Source organism: Aegilops tauschii, chromosome 3 (genome assembly GCF_002575655.3).
Source record: "Aegilops tauschii subsp. strangulata cultivar AL8/78 chromosome 3, Aet v6.0, whole genome shotgun sequence".
In the NCBI taxonomy this organism is placed as follows: domain Eukaryota; kingdom Viridiplantae; phylum Streptophyta; class Magnoliopsida; order Poales; family Poaceae; genus Aegilops; species Aegilops tauschii.
In genome coordinates, this window is record NC_053037.3 from 591,580,424 (window position 1) to 591,586,423 (window position 6,000).

Consider the following 6,000-nt stretch of genomic DNA (forward strand, 5'->3'; position numbering starts at 1 on the left):
TGTTACCGAGGGAACACGAAGGACATCAAGCAGATGCAAGGTTTTAGTGGTACGTGAAAGAAGAGATGCCTGACCAACATGTGAGATGTGCATACCTGATCCATTTGCCGTGCGGACCTGATCGTGACCGGTGTAGGGCTGGCGAGTGGCCAGCTTGTCAAGCTGACTCGTCAAATGGTCCGTAGCACCCGTATCCATGTACCAGGCAGGATCCACCGAGTATGAAGGAGTGAACCCGGGATCCGGTGTAGCGAGAGCAGCTTGCTTCTCATTGCCCTTCCCATTGTTCCCAATGCCAAGAAAATCTCGTTTAAAGCGACGATGGCAGCGAGACGCCAAGTGCCCCTCGATGCCGCAGAGTTGACACTCAACCCCACCACCACATGCCTCGCAGTGAAGCCGCTTGCGGCCAGCCGTCGGAGGTGGAGCGGGCGGACGGGGCTGGTTGCCTGAGGTCGGCGGCGCCTTCTGCTTGGCACCACGGGCGCCCCCGCAGAGAGCAGCGTTCGCAGAAGGGCCCTCCGTGTAGACGCCAACGGAGCGGCGAGCAGCGAGCCTCTGTTCGGTGTTGAGAAGGCATGCATAGAGATCGCGAGGCGGCATCGGTGTGTCACGTCCATTAATGTTTTCAACGAGAGAATCATAGTCCTCATCAAGCCCATTGAGAATGAACGAAGTAAACTCCTCATCACGAAGAGGCTTCCCAATAGACGACAGTGTATCAGCCAAACTTTTGACCTTGTTGAAGAAGGCCGTGACGGAGAGGTCATTTTTCTTGACCTCACCCAGCTGGTTACGAATGGCAGAGGAACGGGCCAGCGACTGCGAGGAAAAGCTGGAGTCGAGCGTGGCCCATGCATCCCTCGACGTCGCGGCAAAGACCACCATGCCGGCCACGGAGGGTGTGAGCGAGGACTGAATGGCACCCAGAATAGCTTGATCCTGAGCGATCCACCGACGATGAGCAGGGTTGGACACCATGACGGAGCCACCAGCGGCCGAGGGCACCGGAACCATGGCCGGGGGACACGGCAGCGTACCATCGACATACCCCTCAAGGTAGTGACTACGCATCAGCGGCAACACCTGAGCGCGCCACAGGAGGTAGTTGTCAGCAGAGAGCTTCACCGTCACCATGTGAGCAAAGTGGAAAGGTCCTGGTTCAGCCACCGATGCGGAGAGCTGCGAGTCGTACGTCGGAGGAGCCCTGTACGGAATCAGCGCATCGGCCGACGGAGACGGACGGTAGTGTTGGTGATGACCATAGGGCGCCGTATGAGGTACGCCGTAGGGATGCAGCGACGCGACGTACGGCACAGGGGCAGCATAGGGCGCGCCATAAGGCGCCTCGTAGGGGGCACCGTGGAGGACGAAGCATACGGCGGCGGCGCGACGTATGGCGCTGGATACGGACCGCCGAAGGGCACCTCGACAGAGGCACCATGGGGACCGGAAGACGGCGGCGCAACATGCGATGGAATCCCGACGTAAGGCGGCGGCGCAGCGTGCGATGGAATCCCGCCGTAAGAAGCATCGCGCTGCGCACACGCGTCAACAACTCCATCATACGGGCGAGCGGAGGCTGGATCGTGGGGCAGTTGCATGCGACTGTAGTAGTCTGATGGATCGCGAGGCAAGCCATGTTGCATGCGATCGCGGGGCAACTCATCACGAACGAGCGGCGGCTGGGCAGCGGGCAATCGGGGCGCTGGAGGGCGCGATCCTGATGTGGCCGGACGGGCCCAGGCAAGCGGGGTTGACGCCATGAACGGCGACTCCGTTGCCAAGGTTGACGGAGGCGGCGCGGTGGCGGAGGCCGAGGCGGCGGCAGCAGAGGAAGCGGAAGCACGGCGCGGATCAAACGCGTCGTCTGATACCATGTTAGACAGATTAGGGTTTGGAACAATGCTCGATACCCTTGATGGGTACGGCTATCATATATTTATAAGAAGGAACCGTCAGTTATGTTACAACACGTATATCTAATATATACTTAGTCTAACAGTGTTAACTATTTATTTGTACAACTAAATAACTACCATTGCTACAATGGTAACTGTAACCTGAATAATTTGATTTTCTGCGGAAAAAAAACCCTGAGTAATTTGATACTATGAACTCACACATTGCGCAATGTCTACATGATTACACGTGGTACTCCCTGGAATTAGTACTCCCTCCGTTTTTACTTACTTCGCATATTAGTTTTGGTCAAAGTCAAACTTTTTAAATTTTAACAAAGTTTATAGACAAAAATTATTAACATATACAATAACAAATCAATACCGTTAGATTCATTATTGAATGTACTTTCACATCATATAGATTTGTTACTGTAAATGTTCATATTTTTCTTATAAATTGATCAAACTTTATGTAGTTTGACTTCAGTCAAATCTAATATGCGGAGTAAATAAAAACGGAGGGAGTACCAAAACAAAGTTTAACTCTCTTGGTTTGCTATTCCAAGTCCTCTGCACCCATGGAGTTCGGAGACGGCAAGCGGCGGTGCTAGGATCCCGACGGTGACGACAGGTTACGGGAGAAAGCTTTGCGGGTCTGACGGAGAGAGCGAGCAAGCCAGAGACCACTTACGGTTCCGCCCCAATCAGAGCCAGACGTTACGAATTGGACGACGTGGGCATGGTTCAGCTGCGAGGCCAGATCTATAATGTTTGCCGGATGGATTTATCGAAATACTCTCTTGGCTTCCAAAATAATTAAAGTTCCGCCTCAGATCTGGCATGACGACGGCCATGGGTGGCACAAGGAGACCTCCCTGTGATGGCCTTGTTTGGCGGCAGTGGTGGTGGGGCTGGCTCCTGGTGGTGGTGCCTCGTCGACAGCAACGGCTTGGGGAGCTAAATCCATTGGTTCTGGAGCTAGGTGTGCATTTCGTGCTCGGTCCATGTTGTTGACCGACATGGTGTCGTCGAGGCTCGCTAACTGCTGGGCACCGTGGTGGTGGAGGCGGCGGCGGCGGTGTGCTTGGCGTGTTTGTGGTGCTTTCAACAGCGAGGTGTTGTGGGCAGCGGCAGAGTGAACAACATCAGCGGTGTTGTCACTCTGTCGGTGGGCTGCCTGGTCCGCTCTCCGGCAAGAACCATGGTGACGGTGATGGCTTTGACTCTTGGTCGTGAAGGCGGCGAGGGGTGTAGCGGCGGCGGTCTCTGCCTGCTTTCTTTCAAACAGAAGTGGCGGCACCCAAATTTGGTTTGAACGGGCTGGTCTTCGTCGGGGTGATGACCTAGATGTCTCATGGTGGTGCTGGTGAGCTCCTGAGCGAACGCATCATGCTCTGGTGACGGGGCCGCCGCCCGCGGGTGCTACTAATCTCGTCATGGAAGACCATGGTTATATGGAGGGTAAACCATGCACATGCAATCACAGATGGCAACCATGCAGTAAGGACACCAGTGAAGTACTCACCGAAGCGACAGCTCGGGTAGACCTGAGGTGAAGGTGCCACCTGTCTGTAAAAGAGAACACTGAAGATGTAACTCCCCTCCAGCCTTTTATTTTGGCACTTCAACACAAACTTTTGGTCTCAACGGTGCACGCTCGATGTACATGCGTCTGTCTCCCACTGACTGTGTCAAGCGGTGCAGCAGTGGTTCACAGTCAGTCAGTAAAAAATCACCACGTGGTAAGCATGCAGCAGAAAAACGACTATGTGGTAAGCATGCAGAAAAAATCGTTAGAACAACGACGCGTATCAGTGCAGGCTTACATACGTGTCAAAGTAACAACATGTATAAGTTCACGTGAACATTCAGGAACATGACTAAACGCGCACTAGTAGAAAAAGTCCATTTGTCCCGGTTTATAAGGCCATCTGTCCCGGTTGGGGAACCGGGACTAAAGGGTCGTTGTCTAGGCCTTTAGTTTCGGTTCTTATACAAACCGGGACAGATGGGCCTCCACGTGGCCGCTCCGGCGAGCCCAGGCAGGAGGGCCTTTGGTTCCGGTTGGTAGCATCAACCGGGACCAATAAGCTTCCACGCGTCAGCATTTCAGTGGCTGGTTTTTTTTTTGAAAGGAGGTGGTTTAGGGGTTTTGGGGGTTAATTTAGGTTGGTATAGGTAGCTAATAGAGAGATGTGTCCTCTCTTATCTCCATGCTACTGCTACTGCTATGCCTAAACATGACTTAGATTGAAGTGAGGCAACATGTGGTGCATGTTGAAAGTAATACTAATCCTAACTTGATTAAGTTTGGATTATGCTACTTTCGACATGCACCACATGCATGTTGTCTTCACTTCAATCCAATCCATATTCATTTCATCCACAGATATATAATAACTCTTCATGCTCGCATCATGCATCATCATAATAACAAGTCCTACTAATCAACATCATACAACTTCTACTCGTTATTAATAACAAGTCATACGATCATCATCCTGATAGTCATCGAACCAACCCTACTTTGTTTTTAGCACATGATCATCAGTATTAGGTAGGACCTAAATACCCTCTTCAAGGTAAAATAGCATAAAACAATATAGACCCTGACTCTCCATTATGGAGAATGGAGATCATCCTGTCTCCAATTCTTGCGCTTCGCTTCCTTTCGCTTCCAAGAACCTCCTTACGATTGTCCATACATTTTTTTCCATTTATTGATTAGCATGTCTCCACTTCTTTGAGAAATCCGGTATGGACAGTTGAGATTCGTAGGATGACCTGGATATATGTTCAAAACACGAAGGCTGCCATTCTGATACATCAAATGAGGCACACAATCCTCTGGGATTCTTTATTGAAAAACATAGTAATAACTTCATAGTTAGCAATGATGTACTAGTTTTAGAAGAATGCAAAAGATGCACGGATGTCGTAATAGTAAAATATCTTACCAGGGTATCTCCATGGTAGTTACCGTAGTTCAACACGTGCACTAGTGACACGTATTGACCATAATGTTGAGGAGTTTGATTGTAGATATTGTAATTCTCAATATCAGTACAAAATCCGACCAGATGATTTTTCTCCTGATAAGTTAATTCGGAGCCATCGGTGTAGTGGGTTTTGTCTACCATGTTCCGCACATTATTTGAACAATCAAAATAAGCTGTCAATGGAAATAAGCTGTTAACTATTTTGAAATAAACAATATAAATTAGCTCATAACTATGTTTGAGAAACTCACATAGCGGTAGAACTGGAGGCGTATCAACAAGGACCCAAATGTGCATATTGTCTTGCTCGATTTCAGGATCACCAAGATCCATGGTGACAAGCATACCCTCATCAAAACCATACATCTTGCAAAATGCTTCCCAATTTTTGCAACCAAAATGGGTTACGCTCTCAGCATTATACAAATTTACTTCAAAATCCACATCATGATGGGTCCTTAGGTGAATTTTCTTCGTTTCAAAATTTTCATGGTCTTCAAAATCCATCTTCTCCAAGACATAGCGTCTTGCATGGCATGGGATAAGCTATACTCGAATTGTAAAAGATGAAAATTACACGTTGAAATAGTTGAAGTCATGCTTAATTACGAAAAAACACTTGTCGTCGTTGCGTACCGTTTCAACATCGAAGGTCTCCTCGAGCTTAATGCTGAAGCGTCGATCATCGTCCAGGTGAGGCCTGTCGCACAAACCTCGATCGTTGTGGCACCACCCGCACTCCCCCGGAAGACTTTCGTCGTCCGATGATGACATTTCCTACGTTCATAATTCAAAGATTAAACTTGTACAATTAAATATATGTACTACAAAAACTAAATTAGATCATTATTATTCATCACGGGTTGACTATCGGTTTGTCGAGTCTTTTCTTGAAAACTCTCAGCTCACGTGGTGTATACATTCGACCGTTGGTGATGGTCGCTCCTCCATTTGTCCCCGAGTGCATTACACCAAAATGTCTAGCACACGGGAACGAAGGAGAAGCGACCCCCACGACAAAAGTCGGGATTCTTCGTCCTCTCATATATATATGGTGGAACTCTCCCTCACTGATTCCTCTCTGACATTTGCGACCG